The sequence below is a fragment of the Eriocheir sinensis genome, chromosome 13 (genome assembly GCF_024679095.1).
Source record: "Eriocheir sinensis breed Jianghai 21 chromosome 13, ASM2467909v1, whole genome shotgun sequence".
In the NCBI taxonomy this organism is placed as follows: domain Eukaryota; kingdom Metazoa; phylum Arthropoda; class Malacostraca; order Decapoda; family Varunidae; genus Eriocheir; species Eriocheir sinensis.
Window position 1 is genome coordinate 13526857 of NC_066521.1, and position 23460 is coordinate 13550316.

Genomic DNA, 23460 nt, shown 5'->3' on the forward strand with positions numbered 1-23460 from the left:
CCCTTTTTTTCTTTCGTAAATTGAGTAATGCTATTTTCTTATATATATTTTTTACGTTATTTTCTTTCCACGCCAATTTTTCTCAACCCTTTTTTCATATTTCTTTTTTTGTATTTATTTTTTCTGTCATAAATTGAGTTATTTTGTGTCTTTAATTTTGCCTTCATGGTTATCTCAAATTCCAAGCTTGATGCATGTATACCGCAGTGTGTGTGTGTGTGTATGTGTGTGTGTGTGTGTGTGTGTGTGTGTGTGTGTGTGTGTGTGTGTGTGTGTGTGTGTGTGTGTGTGTGTGTGTGTTTCCAGGGCATGTGCGTTTCATCCCTTGATTAAATTAAAAGATTCCATTTTTTTTTCATCCTCCATAAAAATGAAAAAGAAAATTGTGAAGTTGGGAATATGGAACAGACTGCGAAGAGAAAGAAGGAATAAAGGAGAATGAGAAAAGTGGAATGGAAACGATGAAAAAAATGTGGAAGTGAATTAAAACGGAAGAAAGGAGATAAAAGAAAGAAATAACAAGGAAGAGAGAGAGAAAAATGGGAAAGAGTAGAGAGAGGGAAAGGAGATAAAAGAAAGAGATAACACAGATGAGAGAAAGAAAAATGGGAAAGAGTAGAGAGAGGAAAAGGAGATAAAAGAAAGAAATAACAAGGAAGAAAGAAAGAAAAATGGGAAAGAGTCGAGAGAGGGAAAGGAGATAAAAGAAAGAAATAACAAGGAAGAAAGAAAGAAAAATGGGAAAGAGTCGAGAGAGGGAAAGGAGATAAAAGAAAGAGATAACAAAGATGTGGGTAGAAAAAATGCAGAAGAGTAGAGAGAAAGACAGGACAGTTTACGAACGAGAAAAACGGACAAAGAGGAAGAAAGCAAATTGTAAGAGGAGGAAGAGAAGGCCGGAATCGATAAGGAAGGAGGAGAATGAATGGAGCGTGAAGGTATAAGGCAAGAAAGCAGAGAGTAAAGGAAAGGAGTGAAGGAGGAGGGAAGAAGGAACAAACGAGGCAATAGGAGGAAGAAGGAAGCAAATAAGAAAATACATAATGAAAAAAAAGGTGAAGAAGAATTAAAAAGAGAAATGAAAAGGGTAAAAAGAAAAGAAAGAAGCAACGTAAAGGAGTAGATATGAAGGGAGTATTAAAGAAAGGAAGGAGAAATAGTAGAAAGTAAGGAAGGAGGGAAGTGAAAGAAGGTGCAAGCATAAGTAATAAAGGAAGAAAGAACTGAAGAAAGAGGAAGAAGGAGGAACAAAAATGAAAAGTGAAGAAGGGAAAGGAAAGAAGAAAGAAAGGAGGAAGAGGTGAAAATATAAAAATACGTGAACGAGTTAAAAAGAATGAGGAAGAGGGAGAATAGGGAAGAACAAAGAGAGGAAGAGAAGGAAGAACAAAAAGGGATAAAATGGGAGTATAGTGAAGAAGGGATAACATGGAATAAAGGTCAAAGGAGGAGGAGGAGGAGGAATGGAGGAAGAGAGGAGGAAAAGTAAGGAAGGAAGGAACGACAGACGAGCCAGCCCGCCGTGAGAAGGTTTTGCTGTCCTAAATGTCCGGGGTCGCCAGCACGCCCCCCACCCGTGTCTCTCTCTCTCTCTCTCTCTCTCTCTCTCTCTCTCTCTCTCTCTCTCTCTCTCTCTCTCTCTCTCTCTCTCTCTCTCTCTCTCTCTCTCTCTCTCTCTCTCTCTCTCTCTCTCTCTCTCTCTCTCTCTCTCTCTCACTCTCCTCCTCCTTGCCCTGCCTTTTCCTGCCCTTCTTACACACACACACACACACACACACACACACACACCAGGAGTTGAATTGAGGTCATGTTTTGTGAATGTGGGGAGAATTTATTTTGGTGTTAAGTGTGTGATAGTAGTGGTAGTCGTATCTGTAGTAGTGGTAGTAGTAGTAGTAGTAGTAGTAGTAGTAGTAGTAGTAGTAGTAGTAGAAAAAAAAGAATAAGAAAAAAAAGTAGTTGTCAAAATTGGTGTAGATTTTGGTAGATTAAACTCAAGATTGGAGTGTAGATGTCGGTGGTGGTTCCTGTGGTGATGATGGTGGTGGTGGTAACAAGGGAAGGGGGTGCTGGGAGGAAATAGGAGTGAGGGGGTGGGAGAGGGTCGTTTTAGGGGGGTTAACAGGGGTAGGTCGTGCAGGTCTTGATTACAGGTTATTACCAGGTAACATACGAGGCAGGCCATGCTCTCTCTCTCTCTCTCTCTCTCTCTCTCTCTCTCTCTCTCTCTCTCTCTCTCTTTATTGTGTTATCTATCTCATATCACTCTATATACACACACACACACACACACACACACATACACACACACACACTTTATCTCTATTAGGTCATATGCGTCCCCCCCTCCCCCCCCTCCCCCCTCTCTACCTTCACCTGGATGGAAACGGCAACTCGTTAGATTAAATTGATTCAGGTGTGATGGATGATGATAGATTAGATGAAGTGGTAGTAGTAGTAGTAGTAGTAGTAGTAGTAGTAGTTGTAGTAGTTGGAGCAGTGAATAGCGGGCTTTTTTTTTTTCATTATTATTTTCTTTTTTTATGCCTTTGAACTGTCTCTGGTGTAAAAAAAAAGTAGTAGTTGTTTTTGTTTTTGTTGTTTACACTCGTCCTCTTTCCCTCTCTCTCTCTCTCTCTCTCTCTCTCTCTCTCTCTCTCTCTCTCTCTCTCTCTCTCTCTCTCTCTCTCTCTCTCTCTCTCTCTCTCTCTCTCTCTCTCTCTCTCTCTCTCTCCCCTCTTCACCTCATTCTTTAACCCCTTCATCTTATTTGTCTGTTATCTGTGCCATATCTTTCTCTTCCCCAACTTTATCTCATCTCATTCGTCTCTCTTCATTCTCCCCTCTCATCTCTCCTCTATTCATTCCCTCTCATTCCTCAATTCTCCCCTCTCTGTGTCCTCTCTTTTCTCTTCTAACTCTTCCCTTTACGTTCCTTCCTTCCCTCTCATTCTCTCTCTCATACCCTCTTATTTCTCCCCTTTCCTTTCCTTCTCATTCTATACTTTCCTCCCTCAGTCTCATTTCTCTCACTGTTTTCTTTCTCCTTTCCTCTCATTTTTCCCTTTTCTTTCTTTTCTACTCATACCTTCCCTATCATTCCCTCTCTTTCCTCCCCTTTCATTCCTCCCCCTCCCCTTTTTGTGTCCTATTTCTCCTCCTATTCCACTTCCCCTCTCATTTTCCCCTCGCATTCCTCCCCTCTCATTCCTCCCCTCTCATTCCTTCCCTCTCATTCCTGCTTTCTCATTCCTTCCCTCTCATTCCTTCCCTCTCATTCCTTTCCTCTCATTCCCTCTCATTCCTTTCCTCTCCTTCCCTCGCATTCCTCCCCTCGTCCTCGGTTTCGCCATTGTCTCGTCGACCTTCTGGATGTCTCTCGAGGTCCTCAAACGCGTCTCTTGCAGTGCTCCTCCTCCTCCTCCTCCCTCTCCTGTTGTCTGGTCTCCATCGTCGTTTCTCTTCCTCCTCTTCCTCTTCATCGTCTTCATCACCATCATCATTTCTTTTTTTTTTTCTTGTTCTTGTTCTTCTGGTTCTTCCTCCTCCTCTTCTTCTTTTACTTGTTCTTCTTCTTTTCTTCTTTTTCCTCTTGTTCTTCTTTCTTCTTCTTCTTCTTCTTCTTCTTCTTCTTCTTCTTCTTCTTCTTCTCCTTCTTCTTTTACTGCTGTTTTTTCTCCTTTTATTCTTTCTATTAATTTTTTTCTTTATTTTCTTGTTTATTTTCTATTTACTTTCCTTCCATTTTTACCCGTTTCTTCCTGTCCCCTTTTCTTTTTTTTCCCTCCCTCCTTTCCATCTTCCTTAATTCCTGATATTGTTTTTGCTTTTCTTTCCTTCCTCCTATCTATCTATTTTTGTCATTATTTTACTATTTCTCCTGCGTTCGTAATTCTTTCCACTTAATGTTTCTCGTCTCATTTTCATATTTTTATCTTCTGTTCATAATATTTTCTACTCTTTGTCTTTTCTCACTTTCCTGTTGTTTTTAGTTTCTTTTATGTACCTTTTGCTCATAATCCTTTTCTACTTCTATTTTATTTTTTATTTTCATTTATTTCTTCTCTACCTTGTTTTTCTGTTATAATCGCTCTTCCTTTTTTTTATTTCTCGTCTGCAGTTGATATCGTTAATCTTTCTTCGATTATTCACTCACGCACGCACGCACGCACCCACACACACACACACACACACACACACACACACACACACACACACACACACACACACACACACTCACGCACTTATTCACACACTTTCATTCACACACTTTCACTCACTCACACACACATACACTAACTCACACACTCCCTTTGGCACACTCATTCACACTTACTCACTCACGCACTTTCACTCACGCACTCACGTATTTTCACCCACGCACTCACTCACGCACGCACTCACACTGACACACTAATCCATATACCTTAAACTAGTGTCATCCGCCATGGGTCAGGTATGTAGGCCGCTGATTACAGGTGAGAGAGAGAGAGAGAGAGAGAGAGAGAGAGAGAGAGAGAGAGAGAGAGAGAGAGAGAGAGAGAGAGAGAGAGAGTCTTATCAAATTTAGTCAGTGTTAAGGTCGCGTGCGGGTTTATCTAATTGTGTTGAAAAAGGGAGAGTGAGAGAGATTGAATAAGAGATAAAGAGAGATAAGAGGGGAATTATAAGGCAGTGATGTGCATGTGGGAGCAAGCAGTGGTGTGTTGACAGGCTGGAAGGAAGACTTGATTTGACAGCCGCGAGTTATTTTTCATACTTGGTCCCGAAATATTTGTCGCGGCTGGAAAATACGTCCCACCCCTAAGATTATTAAGTTTCATACCGACACGACTTGGAAGGATTCTGTGACGACGACGACGACCTTACAACGACTCAGCCCTGCACGACTATCCTTGTAAGTTAATGACGGATAATTATTGTCTAAACGATTGGCTCGGAAATTGACGTAAGATTAAGTTATTTTCTCATTCAGTCAGTCATGTGGTCACGAAGTCAGTTGGTCGTTCAGTTTTTTGTCTATTTATAAGTTGATTAGTCAGTCAGATAATCAGTCAATCGTCAGTCATTTAATCAGTCAGTCAGTCCGTCAATCATCAGTCAGTCAGTCAGTCATCAGTTATTTAATCAGTCAGTCAGTCAGTCAATCATCAGTCATTTAATCAGTCAGTCAATCAGTCAGTCATTAATCAGTCAGTCAGTCAGTCAGTCAATCATCAGTCATTTAATCAGCCAGTCAGTCAGCCAATCATCAGTCAGTCAGTCAGTCAGTCAATCATCAGTCATTTAATCAGTCAGTCAATCAGTCAGTCATTAATCAGTCAGTCAGTCAGTCAGTCAATCATCAGTCATTTAATTAGTCAGTCAATCAGTCAGTCATTAATCAGTCAGTCAGTCAGTCAGTCAATCATCAGTCATTTAATCAGTCAGTCAATCAGTCAGTCATTAATCAGTCAGTCAGTCAGTCAGTCAATCATCAGTCATTTAATCAGCCAGTCAGTCAGCCAATCATCAGTCAGTCAGTCAGTCAGTCAATCATCAGTCATTTAATCAGTCAGTCAGTCAATCATCAGTCAATCAGTCAGTCCGTCAGTCAATCATCAGTCATTTAATCAGTCAGTCCGTCAGTCATTCAGAAAGTTAGTTTGTTGGTGAATTATTCGGCCAGTCATTCACTCGAGTATTTAGTCAGTCAGTCAGCCAGTCAGTTAGGAAGTTTGTTTGTTTATGTCTTTGTTGGCCAGTCAATCAGTCAGTCAATCATGAATTCAATCACTTATATAGTCTGTCAGTAAGTCACTCTACGTCAGTCAATCAGTCATCATATTCATTCAGTAAGCCAGTCAGTCAAAATTACTATATGTCATGTAATTAATCAGTCGATATGATATTCAGTACATCAGTCAGTAACTCAGCAAGGCATTCATTAAATAAGTCAGTCAGTCAGTAATTCAGTACGTCAGTCAGTTTGTCAGTCATTTAGCTACTCAGTACATCAGTCAGTCAGTCAGTCGGTAAGTCAGTTAATCCGTCTGTCAGCCAGTAATTCATTCAAGTCTATGCAGTCAGTCGGCCACTCAGTATACGTCAGTCAGTGAGTCAGTCATTCGTACCCTCGACGAGATGATGTAGAGATGAGTCACACGCCAGTCTATTGTCTCTGTGGCTCTTTTGTGACGCTGGTGGTGATAGTGGTGGTGGTGGTGGTGACAGGTAGTGGTGATAGTGCTGGTGGTGGTGACCGGACGTGGTAATGACTGGCGGAAGTGGTGATAGTTGTGATGATGGTGCTGATCGCTGGTGGTGGTGATGGTGATGACGTGGTGATGATTATTATTTGTGATGATTGAGGTATAGGTGATGATTGTGAAATATATACATAAATAATTGCTTTTAACGATGAAAGAGAGAAAAAAAGAAGAGGAAAAACACGAGAGAGAGAGAGAGAGAGAGAGAGAGAGAGAGAGAGATCTATACACACAAATATATATAGAGTTGTGATGGAGGGCAATAAGAGTGGTGGTGATGGTGATGATAGTGGTGATGATGACCCGTAATAGGTGATGTGGTGGTGATAAGTGGAGGTGACATTCTGGCGTAAAGTTATGGTGCTATTGAGCGGGCGGCAGGGAACGATTTAGTGGCAGTAATAGTAGTAGTAGTAGTAGTAGTAGTAGTAGTAGTAGTTGTAGTAGTGGTGGTTGTATTGGTGGTGGCAGGAAAGTCGTAAATTATGAGAACATTGTGGTGTGTGTGGGACGACTTTTTAAAGAGAGAGAGAACCAACGAGAGAGAGAGAGACCCGCTTCCTCTTAACGTTTCTTCTTTCACCTTGATTACCTGAGCACCAATTACGTGAGTCGATTCGCTGCGTTTTGTGACTTCAAGGCCGTTTTGCGTAAGGAGGAGGAGGAGGAGGAGGAGGAGGAGATAAATGCCCCTTCTTCAGATTGTCTATTCAGGTCATCACCACCGCGGATTTCGTACTCTCTCTCTTGTGTGTGTGTGTGTGTGTGTGTGTGTGTGTGTGTGTGTGTGTGTGTCAAGAGGAAAGAGGAACCAAGAGTTCAATAGACATACGAAGGTGACGAGCAACTCTTACGTCTAATTATGTCCATGAGGAGGAGGAGGAGGAGGAGGAGGAGGAGGAGGAGGAGAGCAAATGGGACGTGAAGTTAGAAGAGGAGGAGGAGGAAAAAGAGGGTAAAAGAGGACGAGTAATAAAAGGAGGAAGAGGAAGAGGAAGAGAGAGAACCAGAGAAAGGAGGAGAGGAGGGAAACAAAGGGAAAAAGTAAGATAAAAAGAAAAACAAATCAAGAAGAAGGAAAAGAAGAAGAGAAAGAAAACAAATTAAGCTTTCAATTCACTCTTCTTTCCACTCATTTTTCTTTCCCCCTTCTCTCTCTCTCTCTCTCTTGTTTACATATTATTAGTAAGACACGTGCTAACTACGCCTTGTTGACACGTAGTTAGAACACGTGCATCCTTCATCCGGGGTCTGAGAGGGCGGGAGATGAATGAGGGATGCTGTGAGAGGGAGGAGGAGGGGGGGGAGTAGTGAGAGGGAGGAGGTAAGGAGAGGTGTGTGTGAGGGGGGGGGGGTTAGATGTATGTGTGTGTGTGTGTGTGTGTGTGTGTGTGTGTGTGTGTGTTTAGGAGTACATGAATTCAAATAAGTACTAAAGAAAAGACTACACGAGATAATGTGTTTATTTATTTTCATTTTACAACGATATATTTTTTGCATCCATCTTTTTTTTCCTTTTTTTTTTTGTTACGTCACTAAAGGATTCGATCGTTTATTCTTCGGTTCCAGTTGAGTTGCTGTCTGTATACATGTGTTGCGTTTAGCAGAATCAATATCGTGGGAATTTTTTTTTTTATTTCACCGTATTGTGTTGCGTAAGAGGGACGGATGCGGCAACACTGTATGGCGGCCGAGTATTAAGCAACTTACACCATAATCCAGTTTTCCATATATAAATTGCTCTGTGTTTACCTGTTGATATTATGGTGTTTTTTTCCTATTTTTATCTTGTCTGTAATTATCTGTTTATATCATGCCGTATCTTCTTATTCATGTTATGGTGTACTTTCTTATATATTCTACTTTTTTTTACTTCTCTGTTTATTAATGTATAGCTTTAATTAATGGTGTTTACATAGGTGATTATAGGTGTGGTGGTGGTAGTGGTTCAGTAATAGAAGCAGGTGGAGGAGGAGGTGGGGAAGGAATGATATAATGTTGTTTTGACAGTGGTTGTTGTTGTTGTCGATGATAGAAGATGGAGGAGGAGGAGGAGGAGAAGGAGAGGAGGAGGAGGAGGTGACAAGGACAACAAAAATGGCAGATTGCAGGAAGCTTGGAGAAGGAAGGAGGAGGAGGAGGAGGAGGAGGAGGGAGAAGAAGAGAAGAACAAGAACAAGAACAAGAACAAGAGAGGAGGAGGAGGAGGAGGAGGAGGAGGTAAAGAGGCTTGGTGGAGGAGAACAGAAGGAGACAGACAGGCCTGGCTGGAGCGATGTATTGATTTACTACTGTGGCTCCCCCTCCCCCCCTTCCCCCTCCCCCTCCCCCTTTCCCCCTCTCCCACGTTCCCCCTTCTTCTCTTCCCCTTCCCTCACGCTCTCTCTCTCCCCCTCTCTCCCTCTCCTTCTCTCCTTTACTTTCTCTCCCCGCCTCCCCTTTTCTTTCTACCCTGTCTCTCTCTCTCCTTCCCTTTCTTCCTCTCTTACCTTTCTCCTTTTCTTCCTCTTTTCTTCTTTCTACTTTTCCTCCTCTTCCTTCTTTTTTTTCGTTCTCTCTCTTCATCTACCTTACCCACTCATTCTTTCCTTCTCATTTCTTCGTTTTCTCCTTCCTTTCTCTCTTTTTTCTCCATTTTTCTTCTCTATCCTTCTTATAATCCTTCGTTTCCTTCTTCTCTCCCTCTTTCTCTTCTTCCATCTTTTTTTTTCTCTCCCTTCATTCTTCTTCCTCCTCCACTTCCTTCCACTGGCTTTCCTATTCTTCCTCTACCTCCTCTTTCATCCTCCACTTTTCTCTACTTCCTCTTACTCTTCCTTTGCCTTTATTTTTTCTCCTTTTCTCCTCCTTCATCCTCCTTCCTTTTCTTCTTTTCTCCCATTTACTTCTCCACTAATCACTTTTTTTCTCTTTCCTGTCCTTATTGATTTATTCCTGCTCTTCTTTTTTTTGTTGTATTACCGTATCTTCTTCTTCTTCTTCTACTTTTTCCCTCCACTATTTTTCTATCTTCCTGCTTCCTCCACTGCCCCGCCCAGTATCTTCTCTTCCTTCCTCCTCCTCCTCCTTCTCCTCCTCCTCCTCGTCCTCCTAAATCCATCCTCCATCCTTCTTCATTCATCTCCACTCCTCCATAATCCTCCCATACAATTTTTTCTCCTTTCTTTTTAATTTATACTTTTTTTTTACAACTTAATGATATCTCCAAACTCCTCCACTATTATTATTATTATTATTATTATTATTATTATTATTATTATTATTATTATTATTATTATTATTATTATTATTATTATTATTATTATTATTAACTGACTTTTTTTCTCTCTTTCACAGACTGGCGGAGTTATTGATGTCCGGAAGCTGAAGGTAAGATTCTCTACACCTGTAATTAACCTGTTTTTCTACATTACTCCTTTATTCACCTTTTGGCAGTGTGTTTACCTGTCTATATCTCGTTAAAAATACATTATCTAGAGTCCAGTGTATATAGGAGGAGGAAGAGGAGGAAGGAGGAGGAAGAAGAGGAGGAGGGGAAATTGCTCTCGAGGGGAAGGGCAAAGGAGGTGAGGGAGTGAAGGGAACCAGGCCGAAGGGAGCAATATTCCTTAAGCTGAAGGGAAGAAATTAAATGATGGGAAGGGGAGGAAGGGAAGAAAAGGGGGAATGGAAAGAAAATCAGGGAAAGTAAGGAAATAGTCTCTCTTTTACCTCTCCTTCTCATTTCTTATCTTTCTCTTTTACTTTCTTTCTCTCCAATTTTCTTTTCCTTCCCTTTCTCTCTTTGCTTTCCTCATTTGTACTTTGTTTTTCCCTCCACTTTTTTTTCAATTTCCTCTCCATTTCCTTTCCTCTTTTCTTTTCCTTGCCTTACTCTCTTCTCTCTCTCTCTCTCTCTCTCTCTCTCTCTCTCTCACGCTCTCTCTCTCTCTCTCTCTCTCTCTCTCACTCTCTCTCTCTATCCGTTTGTTTGCTCATCGTTTATATTTGCGTATCTTTCTTTTTCTCTTTGTTTGTTTGACCTTGGCCGTGCTTTTGTGTGCACGTGACCTTGGTAGTACTGCACACACACACACACACACACACACACACACACACACGAAAGAGTAATGTTAGAATCAGTCAATCTCTCTCTCTCTCTCTCTCTCTCTCTCTCTCTCTCTCTCTCTCTCTCTCTCTCTCTCATTAATCATATAACTTTTAAATATAGGAAAGGGAGAGAGAAAAAAGGGAGAGAAAGCGTTTAGAAAGAGAAGGGGAGGTAAGGAAGAAAGAAGGAGGAGGAAAGAAAGAGATAGGTAAGGAACAATAGGTAAGATCAAAGGAAGAAGGAGAAGGAAGTAGGAAGAGGGAGGGAGAGAATGAAAGAAGAATGCAGATAGTGAGAGAAGGGAGAGGAAGTGTGCGAGGGAGGGAAGGGCAAGGAATGTGAAAAGTGAGAGAAGGAGAGTGGGAAGGGAGGGAGAGAGAGATCGGAGGGAAGACATGCAGGAGGAATGCGTAGGGCGAGGAAATGAAGAGGAGGAGGAGGAGGAGGAGGAGGGAAGGAATGCGCAAAGTGAAAGGAAGAAAGGAGGGAGAAAGTGAGAGTAAGGGGCGAAGGGGAGAAGAAAAGAAAAACAAGTAAAACAAACAAAAGAACAAAACAATGAAAATGGGAAAAAGGAAAATCAATAAAGGAAGGAGGAAGCAAGGGAAGGGGCGAAGGGGAGAAAAGGCGAATAAAAAAATGCCAAAAGGAAACACAAAAAATAGATTCACAGGACAAAAAAGAATATGGAGAGAGAGAAAAACAAAGCAAGAATAAACGAATGCATGAATAACTAGAAAAGCGATAAAGGAAGTAGATAAAGGAGAAAATAAATGTAGAAAAATAGACGATAAACGAAACAAAAAAAACAAACAAGGAAGTAGAGAGAGAGAGAGAGAGAGAGAGAGAGAGAGAGAGAGAGAGAGAGAGAGAGAGAGAGAGAGAGAGAGAGAGAGAGAGAGAGAGAGAGGTCTTTACTAAAATTCCTTGTTGAGTAAAAAAGTAAAATAAACAGAATATTAAAGTAACCTCATATTTACTTAGAAGGCGCCGGAGTGTTTGTTATAGATGTAGATTATTGGGGAGGAGGAGGAGGAAGAAGAGGAGGAGGAGGAGGAGGACGAGGCGGAGGCGGAGGAGGAGGAGGAGGCGTTCTGCTCATCCCCTTCTCCCTCCTTGACCTCTCTCTCCCCTCACTGTAATCCTCCATTTGACCGTTTGCTCTCTCTCTCTCTCTCTCCCAAACACACACACACACACACACACACACACACACACACACACACACACACACACACACACACACACACACACACACCTGCGTAAGCTTTTAGCACTTCTGTAGTTTCTTACATGTCTGGGAAAGGTGTGTCGCCCTGTCTGTGTGTCTACCTGTCTGTCTGTCTTTTTTTTTTTTTTTTCTTAATTTATCTTCTATTCTCATCGTCCTCATCTTATTCTCGTTTATTCTGTCGGTTGTCTTCCTTAATCTCTCTCTCTCTCTCTCTCTCTCTCTCTCTCTCTCTCTCTCTCTCTCTCTCTACCTCTCTCCTCCCTTTCCTCCCTCCTTCTCTCCCCCTTCCTCCCTTCTCCTCCCTCCTTCCTCCCTCCCTATCTTGCAGGGCTTCACAAAACCCTACAAACGGGACGTAAAGCGAAAAAAAAGAACACCGCAGGGAAGGAATTTTGTGTTGAGGATGGATGCAGTAACGTGTGTGTGTGTGTGTGTGTGTGTGTGTGTGTGTGTGTGTGTGTGTGTGTGTGTGTGTGTGTGTGTGTGTGTGTGTGTGTTACACACACACACACACACACACACCCCCACACACACACACACACCTGTTTTTTCCCCATACATAAGAACATTAGCTCTCCTCTCTCTCTCTCTCTCTCTCTCTCTCTCTCTCTCTCTCTCTCTCCTTTCAATCTTTCATTTAACTTCTCTAATTCTTCAGTTTCTTCCATTCCCTCTCCTTCCCTTCTTTTTCTTTCCCTTCTTCTTCATTTCCTCGTCTTAAGTAGTAGTAGTAGTAGTAGTAGTAGTAGTAGTAGTAGTAGTAGTTGTTATTATTATTGCTCCTCTTTTTCATCCTCTTTTTGTTCATCTTTACCTTCTTGTTTTTGGTTGATGTTGTAGGGGTGTTAGTTATGGCGGTCTCAGGTGATACAGTAATAATCGTTAACAACACCTAGACGCTTATAACTTACCTTAATTGCCTCATTTGGGAGAGATCAGGTAGCGGAGACGACTGTGACTCATGCAACAAAGTGGGGCAGGCCTAGTGATATACGGCGTGGTAGTAGTAGTAGTAGTAGTAGTAGTAGTAGTTCTTAGTGTTGTTTTCTTGTTTTCTCTCTGCAGTGGTATTAGTAGTAGTGTTAATAGTAATGTAGTAGTAGCAGCAATGGTAGTAGTAGCAGTAAAAGTCGTAGTTGTTGATGTTCTTGTTGTGGTAGTAATGGTAGTGTCGTGATAGCAGTAGTATTATGAGAAGTAGTTGTCGTAGTAGTAGTAATAGTAATGAATGGTAATGATGACGATGATGGTGATTTCGATGATGTTAACGAAGAGGTGGAATGGAGGAGAACTATGGGTAGGAAGTGGAGGAGGAGGAGGGGGAGGAGCAGCGTTCATTCCCGTCTTTTCGTAAATCTCCGTAATGGAAGTGTTTAATTAGCGGAATGGACACAGTTCGGGACGTTTTTCCGCTGTTTTCCTCTCCTCTTCTTTATCCGGCAGTGTTTGAACCTCTCTTTTTTATTGCCGCGGGAAAACTTAAATTCTTTAAACTCTGCGCCTGTAAATTGTAAGGTAATCACTGAATATACTTTTTACTTCTGAACTTCTGCCTAAATGAAAATAATGGTGGTAATACTTAAAAATAAAAGCAATGATGATAATGATAATATGATGAATGTACTTTATTTTCTATGTATTTTTGATCTATAATAATAATAATAATAATAATAATAATAATAATAATAATAATAATAATAATAATAATAGTAATGATGGTAATACGTAAAAATAAAAGCAATGATGATAATAGATGAATGTACTTTATTTTTTATGTATTTTTAATCTGTAATAATAATAATAGTAATAATAGTGATACGTAAAAATTAAAGCACTGATGATGATATTGATCAGATGAATGTACTTTATTTTCTATTTTTTTAATCTGGAAAATCTTAAGCCTAAAAAAATAACGATACTTTTTTTTTGTGTATGTAAATATCTAAATCTGCGTATTGTATTTATTGAGGGTATTTATTTCCATCCTTTCTACCAAGTATTTTTTTCCTTTACTTCTACATCGTTTTATTCCCGTTTTCTATGGATTAAGACTGGGTATGTATATTTTTCGTTTCATGGGTTACCAAAATATATGAAGTGGAAGGTTGTATTGAATGATAAGGGCAAAAGATTGATATTTATAGTAGTTGTAGCAGTAGTAGTAGTAGTAGTAGTAGTAGTAGTGGTAGTAATAGTTGTGGTAGTAGTAGTAGTAGTAGTAGTAACGTTGAATTCCACTGAAAAATAAATAAGAACGGAAAATAAACGACAGCGATAACGTAAAATTGAGCGTGTAACTTTAACGTAGTCTACGGATGTGTGCTATCGAATTTCACTAACACACACACACACACACACACACACACACACACACACACACACACACACACACACACACACACACACACACACACACACACACACACCTGCCTATAATGAGGTGCTGAAAGCGTGCGGTAAGGCAAGTTATGGGAAGGAGGAGGAGAAAGAAGAGGAAAAGGAGGAAGAGGAAGAAGTAGATGAAGAAGAAGGAGTTGAAAAAAAAATAGATTGCTAAAAAATATACAAATCTCACATCACCTCAATTTTCTCCTCCTTCCTTTATTCCTTCTTTCCTTTCCTCCATCCTCTCCTCCTCCTCCTTCCCTCCGGCTGTCTCTCACATCCCAACGAGGGTTACAAGTTGTCTTCCTTTGACACACAAAAATACTAAAGAGAGAGAGGGAGGGAGGGAGAGGGAGATAGACAAGAATAAAGAAAGCGGCCCTATTTTTCTTTCCCTTTTTATAAGAACTCCGTCAATATTTGGGGAGGTCCTTACCAAACATTGCCCTGATTACGACTAACCCTACTGCTACCACTGCTGTTACTACTAATGCTACTACTTGTAATGTTACTACTGTTGTTACTACTACTACTACTACTACTACTACTACTACTATTACTACTACTATTACTACTACTACTACAACTACTACTATTACTATTACTACTACTACTACTACTACTACTACTACTACTACTGCCTGCTACCTTACTCACTTAAAAAAATACACACACTCTTATAATTACTACTACTGCTACTTCTAATGTTACTATTTTTACCTGTGTGTGTGTGTGTGTGTGTGTGTGTGTGTGTATGTATGTGTGTGTGTGTGTGTGTGTGTGTGTGTGTGTGTGTGTGTGTGTGTGTGGAAGATTCAACAACGGAATGAGAGAGAGAGAGAGAGAGAGAGAGAGAGAGAGAGAGAGAGAGAGAGAGAGAGAGAGAGAGAGAGAGAGAATTATTGATTATCCACCAGTACGGTACGAAAGTGGCCTGCCTCTCCTCTCTCTCTCTCCTTCCCTTCCATCCTGCACTAATATCTTTAAACTCTTCTATAAACCACCAGATTTTTTCACTACCCAAAGATTTTTCCGGATTTTCTACAGATATTTTCCTCTCGTCTACTCTTTTCTGTTCCCAATGCTCCTCCTCTTCCTCTTCGTCCCTGTAGTACCTCTTTATGGCTCCTCCTGGCTGTCATCTAGTACCTGTTTATGGCTCCTCTTGATTAGGTCGTCGTTCCTCTTCCTCTTAACATCGAAATGGCGTAGCAATCGAAATAAAATGTGACAATGGAGGTGGTCGTGTGTGTGTGTGTGTGTGTGTGTGTGTGTGTGTGTGTGTGTGTTGATTAATGGGAAGGGATGAGGTTGGATAATAAAGTCACCGTGGGAGGTATTAGAAGTGACAGTGGTGGTGGTGGTGGTGGTGGTGATGGTGATGGTGGTGGTGGTGGTGATGGTGTTGGTGGTGGTGGTGGTGGTGATGGTGGTGGTGGTGATGGGTTGGATTGAATGAACATATAAAATGAAAGACAATGGCAGAGAGAGAGAGAGAGAGAGAGAGAGAGAGAGAGAGAGAGAGAGAGAGAGAGAGAGAGAGAGAGAGAGAGAGAGAGAGAGAGATACAACACACAGAAGCAATGATAGACAGAGAAGTAAAGAATAAAAATGAAGAGAAAACGAAGAAAAGTAAAGTGAGAGAAGAGGAGGAGGAGGAGGAGGAGGAGGGAGAGATGGAGGCAAGAGAGGGGAAGAAGTAGGTTAATGTTTATTGATGAAAATGGAGGAGGAAGGATGTTGGTGGAAGGATATTGTGGTAAGTGGAATGAGGGTGGAGCTGACATTTGGGTGGAGTGGATGGGTGGGTGTTATATAGAGTGGTGGAGGAAGTGGAGTCTGGGTGGAGCAGCGTTTTATGGGCGTTGAAATAAGGGAGTTGAAGTGGAAGAATGGGTTGTAAAAGATTGGAATATAAGTTGAAATATATAAGGTAGAAAAGTATAGGACAAATATGAAAGGTAGAAATGTAAGAGGTTGGTAAGTGGAATGAGAAAAACGAGAATAAATGAAGAGGAAGGATGATGAGAAGTGATGATTGATATTTCCCCAGCAAAGAAGACAGTTCAAGGGCATTAAAAAAACAAAACAATAATGAAAAAAAAGCCTGCTACTTGCTCCTAAAAGAGTATAGTGGAGGGCCGAAAGAGAGGTCAATTTCGAGGATATATATGGAAGTAAGAACAGGTTGAGTGAAGTTGAATGATTGTGAAATATATGAATGACAATTAAAAAAGTGACACTTTAAATCGTAAAAGAGAAAACAAAAGTGATAAAAGAGATAAAATAATGAGCATGTAAAGTAAGTAAATAGAGAAGGAGAGATATAGAGAGAACCAGAATTAAGGAAAAGCAAGAGAGCGAAAGATTAAAAGAGATAAAACAATAAATTCAAAGCAAAGGGAAGATGTCTGCTACATACCAACAACATATGTGGAAGACTGGAGGAGGAGAAGGAGGAGGAAGGAGGGGATGGAGGGATGGAGGGAAAAAAAAGCAACCTTGAAGCTGTCTAATGTATGGGTACGATGGGACGATACACACACACACACACACACACACACACACACACACGATATTATAGTCTTAAAAAAGTTTGAAGTCTTGCATATATATTGCGACCTTCTCTTTGACAATCAAGGTTATAAAGAGGTGTGTGTGTGTGTGTGTGTGTGTGTGTGTGTGTAAATAATAATATGTAAACGTTTAAGACCTTATCACAAACACATCCGTTTTCTTTTTTTTTCCTTCTTCCTCCTCTTCCTCCTCTTTCTCCTTCTCTTTCTTCCTTTTCTTGCATTATTCTTCTTTATCTTTTCGTCTTATTCATTTATTTTTATCTTATCATCATTTACATGCTATCTCTGCCTCCTCTATTCTCCTCCTCCTCTTCCTCTTCCACATCCTATTCCACCTCCTCTTTCTGATTAAAGTTCGAGGAAGAGGAAGAGGATGTGAGAGGGAGGAAGAAGGAGAGGGAGAGGACAGGGGAAGCTATGACTTTCTGGGATATAATAAAAGCGAGTGAGAGAGAGAGAGAGAGAGAGAGAGAGAGAGAGAGAGAGAGAGAGAGAGAGAGAGAGAATGTAGGGTTGGGGGAAAAATACCTCCCCTCTCTCTCTCTCTCTCACACACACACACACACACACACACACACACACACACACACACACACACACACACACACACCTGCCTCCCCTACTCACCTGACTTGTCTCTCCTAATAACAAGAGGAAAATAAGTAAATAAGCAGAGAGAGAGAGAGAGAGAGAGAGAGAGAGAGAGAGAGAGAGAGAGAGAGAGAGAGAGAGAGAGAGAGTTTACGGATGACATGTTGGCAAAAGTGAGAAATTAATGATGAAGCAGTAAATATAGAATTGACTTTCTCGTGTGTTTGGCCGACCGTCCCAGAGAGAGAGAGAGAGAGAGAGAGAGAGAGAGAGAGAGAGAGAGAGAGAGAGAGAGAGAGAGAGAGAGAGAGAGAGATAAGGCCCTGGTGAAAAGTAACACAAGTGGTACAGTTCGTGACATAGAAAGAAATGGTTTATACAGGCGTGGCCTTTGCCTGTCCAGGTGTGTCACGCGTGATTGCAAGGCTCGTCAGTGTGAAGTATATGAATTATACTCCGTGGTGTAGTGGTTAGCATGTCTATGTAGCAATTCGCGGGCCCGGGTTCGAATCCCCAGCCGGTCAGTGTTCAGCCCAGTTGAAAAAAATATTAGAAAAATGTAATCATCTAGTTTCGTGATACTACCTAATATATAGTTTGGAATTTCCCGAGATTTAATTTTCATCACTTTAAATGGAAAGATTCATATTACTTTGAATACAAGTATATAATACTTAGTATACTGTATAGCTTTTGGTACCGCGGACGCTTACAATACAGGTTTAGTAGCTTCGGCAAGGGATTGGTGGAGCCCCTCCACTCGTCTTATAGTCATTTGCCTGCCTCAGTCAGACGGTCGCCCTGCAATGGGGCACGCTGCCAGGGTCTGGGGAGTTCTTCACAGTCTAAGGTAAAGCTAACCTAGCTGAGTCAACTAGACCTCACGAGGCACCTCCTCCCTCGCTTTCTTCCCTTCTATGGTGTAACAACGAGTAGTGGGTCTTTTTTTTTTTTTAACATTTGATCTTTCCCTTAGCTGCTGGGATTGTTGTATAAAAAAAAAATCAGTGCACAGGTATCGGTATCGGTCAAATATTGGGGTATCGGTACATCCCTACCCTACGCCCCTGTCCACCCAGCAGTGAATGGGTACCAGGTATTAATCGGGGGTTGTGTCCCGTCTCCTGGGATCTGTTCCCTTTTCCTATAATTCCTTCCCCTTCTGTCTCTCTCCGGCATATGACCACAGATGTTGCGCCGACTAAACGAAACTTTCCTTTTTCCCGGATGTCATAATGGCCGTGTCCCGGGGTAACGTGTTCTCACCGACCATGGACTCAAAGGTCAATGTGAAGGTGAGCACCGAGGCCACGCACAACTATTGCATATGCCCCCAACTCTTCTATGTTACGGTGAACTGAGGAATAATTTTCTAAGGGTTTGTGATAATATAGTTCATTTGATTGTCAAGCTAAATTAAGAACTCGCGAGGAACGTTTTTCCCCACCCTCTATACGAACATTTACCCGCCCACTCCTTTTTAAGCCGCGGCGCCGCTCACCTCTGTACACGCCTGTATTTATAGACGGGCCTGCTTGTCACATACAGGGAAGGGGAGGCAATATTAATTCTTATCGGCGCGGCGTTCTCGTTTTCTGTCAGTGTTGGGAGCTTCGTCGCGTGTGCCCTGCGAACCTCCACTAAATAGAAGAAGAGGAAGAGGAACAAAGAGAAGAAAGAGAAGTAGAAGATGAAATACATGTGATGAAACAGTAGTGGTCGTAAAAGTAGAAATAATAGTAGGAGAAATAAATGTAGATTTTTTTTCTTACAACAAAGGAGACAGCTCAAGGGCACACAAAAAAGGAAACAATAATAAATAAAAGCCTGCTACTGCTGCTCCTAGAAATACAAAGAATAAAATGATGTTACGGGACAACAGTAGAGGGACGGAAGTGTGCAAAGTGTATGGGAGAAATGTGAATAAGTTACAGGTTCGGTTAGAAAAGGAAATTACATGATGCTTAAATAACACCACAGAGGAAGAAGGTAAATAAGGAAAAGAAAAGAAATAGAAGATGAAGATGAAAAAAATGCAAATGAAAGAGTAATGGTAGAAGAAAACAGGGAAGAAAAAGACAACAAAAGAATACGAAAAAGAAGAAAAAGAAGAAAGAACAACAACAGCCTAAAATTGAACGCGTACAAAGCTAATAAAACGAAAGGAAACGATAGAATGAAGCTAAATCGACGTGGTCAGGAGGAGGAGGAGGAGGAGGAGGAGGAGGAGGAGGAGGAGGAGGAGGAGGTAACGAGCCCCAAATTGGCCAGCGAACCCGTTACTCCTGACATCCTGGGGCGGGTCACTGTCGAGGAGGAAGAAGAAGAAGAAGAAGAAGAAGAAGAAGAAGAAGAAGAAGAGGCTATAAAAGGGATTAATCAAAACAGAAATATATGAAGAAGAAAACAATAAAAAGAACAAGAAGATGATTTGAAATGATGAATAATGAAAAGTGGAACATATGATGAGGAGGAGGAGGAGGAGGAGGAAGAAGAAGAGGGAGAGTATTTAGAAAAGGAATTAAAGAAGAAGAGACGGGGTAGAGGGAGAAAGGGAGACAGATAAGTGATGGAGAAGAGGAGGGAGAGAGGGAGATAAGAGAGATTAAAAGAGTATGCAAGTTAGAAGAGGAGAGGAAAGTGGAGAAAGAGGGAGATGAAAACAGGAAAAAGAAAAAGAAGCGGAAAACAAGAAAAAAAAGTCGATATCCTTGAAGCCATAAATGACGAGGGAAAAAAATAAGTAGTTGGTATTATTTTTTTCTTTTTTCATTATTATTTTTTTTATAGTTTTCCTTCTTTTCAAATCCATCTCGTTTATTGTCATGATTCTGCAAAAGTTTGTATCTCAATATTTTCCTTTTATTTATTTCTTCAACATCCATCTTATGCATACCTAATGAGAATATGGAGATGAATATTGTGTGTGTGTGTGTGTGTGTGTGTGTGTGTGTGTGTGTGTGTGTGTGTGTGTGTGTGTGTGTGTGTGTGTAATAATAATAATAAAGTGTGTGTGTGTGTGTGTGTGTGTGCTTGAAAAGGGGTGGAGAGATGGAGGAAAGGTGTGAGAAGAGGGCTAGTAGTGTTGGAGGAAAGACTTAGGAATATTTGGAGAGGGAGGAAAGTATGGTGGCGGTGGTGGTGGGGGTGGTGGTTGTGGTGGTCGTTGTGGTGGTGATGGTGGTGGTGGTGGTGGTGGTGAATGCATTTATAGGCCTTCCCATAATTACCTTGAGAGAGAGAGAGAGAGAGAGAGAGAGAGAGAGAGAGAGAGAGAGAGAGAGAGAGAATATTGAAAAGAGGCACATTTTATTTTTCTAAACATAATCTCATCTTCTTTGTGATCCGTTCTTCCTCTTGCATCATCATCTCTCTTTTTCTCTCCTCTCCTCTCCTTCCCTTCCCTTCCCTTCCCTTCCTTCCTTCCCTTCCCTTCCATTCCTTCCCTTCCCTTCCCTCTCCTCTCCTCTCCTCTCCTTTCCTTTCCTTCCTTCCCTTTCCTCCCTTCCTTCTTTCCTCCCTTCCTTCCTTCCCTCTCCTCTCCTTTCCTTTCCTTTCCTTCCTTCCTTTCTTTTCCCTCCGTTTCCTCACCTCTCCTCTTTTCTTCTTACCTCTCTCCTCCCCTGTCAATATCATTTCTCCTCTCTTTTCCCTTCTCCTCTCCGACCCTCTTCGCCCTCCTCCTCTTCCTCCTCCATTTAAAAACGTTTGATGAAGCATTTGCTAAAAGGGCCAGTGAGCTCCTTTTTTATGTTATTTCACAAACAATGCGCCTGAGAGAGAGAGAGAGAGAGAGAGAGGGAGAGGGAGAGGGAGAGAGAGAGAGAGAGAGAGAGAGAGAGAGAGAGAGAGAGAGAGAGAATAAAAATAGGCAGAAACGGAGGGATGAGGAGAGAAAGGGGAGAGGAAGCAGGAAGGAAGAGAGGAAGGGAAGAATAGAAGAGCCTCCTCCTTCCCCCTTTCCCTCCTCCTCCTCCTCCTCCTCCTTCTCTAAGCCTCTGGGAATATATAGAAAATAATTGAATGGTTGTTTTTTCCCTTCATTTTTTTCCTTCCTCTCCCTCCCTTTCTCCTTCCCTATTCTGTCCTTTTGTCCTTTCATCTCTCTCTCTCTCTCTCTCTCTTATTTTGTACTTTTTTATATTGTTTTTGATATGAAGGAAAATGAGAAATTTGTTTTATTTTTTATTTTTGTTTATTCCATTTATGATTATGATTGACGAGAGAGAGAGAGAGAGAGAGAGAGAGAGAGAGAGAGAGAGAGAGAGAGAATTACCAGGACGTGTCAGGTGTAAATGGGGTGAAGGTGCGAATTTTTAGTGTTCTTATTACCACAACACTATTAGCACCCCTCCCCTACACCACCCAGAGGGAGCCACGGGGGGCGGGGGTTGGGGGCTGACACTCCATTACTCTTAGCTTTATGGCGCTCATTATGGTGGTGGTGGTGGTGGAAAAAGAGTAGGAAAAGGTTACGATGGTGGTAGAGGTGGTGGTGGAGTTTGCGGTGGTTATGGTTGTGTGGTGACTGGTGAAGGTGAGGTGGTTGTAGCAGCGTGTGTGGTGGTGTCCCGCGGCCAGGCCTCCCGCGGGCCCCGGCGCGGCCACGGCATGAAATGGAAATGTGTGTGTCGCGGGGCGTGTGTCAGGGGGAGAGTGGGGCGGGTGTGCGCAGCGTCGGTGTGGTGGCGGGCGTGTGGTGGTGACGGTGGTGGTGATGGTGGTGGTGATGTCAGGGGCGTGGCGTGGCGTGCACCGGTCACCGCTCACCCTGGTGCACCTTGGGCCTGTTGTGCACGACTGTTGTGCACGAGAACCTGTTGTACGGGCTGGGGGCGGGCTGGACATTCCTGAGGTGGTTGCCATGGTGACGGTCATTGATTGGCGGCCTGGTCGGCCCCTCCGCCGCTGCCTCGGCTGGAGTCAGTGCCGGGCCCGGCCTCACCCAGGAGGCACCGCCCGCCCTCACTGGAAGCCGTCATGGCCCTTGGCGCCCCTGGCCCTCCTGCCGCGCCCTCACGCCCTCAGGTAAGTCACGCCCCTGCACCAGTGCCTGGGATACCTGCGCTGCCGCCATGGCTGCGCCTGGAGACATGGCGCCGTGTTCATCCACCTGCCGCCTGCTCAGCCGCCCCGCGCCGGCCTGGCTGCTGCTGTGGCAGCAGCAGCAGCAGCAGCAGCAGGAGAGTGTTGTTTCTGTGCCATGGTGGAGGCGGTGGAGGAGCTGCGGCGGCAGTCGAGTGGAGGCCGCGTAGGAGCGGGAGAGGGAGGGGACGCGACCTAGTGCCCGATTGACCCGCGGCGCCCCTCCCCGCAACACCTGCTGCCGCGCCGCCGCCACCTGCCGCCAGATGGTGGGCCGGCCGCTGGAGGCCCAGTGTAGTGACGCTAAAGTGATGTGCTGTTACGGTGCTGTGGCGGGCATGGCCTGTCTCCGCCAGGGACTGTTGGCGCTTATGGGGCGGTGAGGGTGGTGGAAATCGTACCCTCAGCCTCGCGGCGACCCACCAGGAGGTACAGTGGCCCTCGGTGGTCCCCTTTGTGAAGCGAAAATTCCTCCTCCTCCTCCTTCTCGTCCTCCTCCGGGTCAGCCTTGCCCTCCGCGGCCTCCTCGGCGGCCCCCGCGGACCATTATTGAGTCCTCTGGAGCGGCGTCCCCCGCGGCGCCTCACGACGCCTCATTACCGGCCAGCGCGAGCCACTCAGCGCCTCCAGGCCCTGGCTAACCTGTGTGGGCGGCCTGTGCCACCTACGGCACACACACACACACACACACACACACACACACACACACACACACACACAGCTACTACTACTACTACTACTACCACTACTACTACTACCACTACTCCTACTACTACTACTACTACGACTACTACTACTACTACTACTACCACTACTACTACTACTACCACTACAACTTCTACTACCACTACCACTACTACTACTACCACTACTACTTCTACCACTACTACTACTACTACCACTACTACTACTACTACTACCACTACTACTACCACTACTACTGCTCACTGTGGATTTACATTTCTTCCTATCTCTTCCCTCATGCGCTGGGTCCGCGTCATGGCTGCCGGATACTCTTTACACATTTTCAAGCAGTTTCGAGGGATACCGTGTCTTTGGCGCTTGTTTCACAATGTCGTTTTAGTTGCCTGTATTTGAACGGAAAGACGTAACATTTTCGATTTTCATTAAAACATTTATAGTACGCTAATATATTTTCGTGTGATGCTTATTCTATGTATCATTCATGTTTTTTTTCGTTATATTTTCACCTTATACTTTTTTTTATTATTATTTCATCTCGATTCC

The 23460-nt window shown here is 42.8% G+C and overlaps 1 protein-coding gene across 1 annotated transcript in view; it reads left to right on the top strand.

Moving 5' to 3' along the window:
* The first annotated feature begins 4693 nt into the window (after positions 1-4693).
* Positions 4694-23460, top strand: part of LOC126998025 (plasma membrane calcium-transporting ATPase 2-like) — a 96617-nt gene continuing 77850 nt past the window's right edge. The window contains 2 exon segments of the mRNA XM_050859307.1: positions 4694-4897; positions 9585-9617. The gene's annotated coding sequence lies outside the window, so the exon portion shown is untranslated.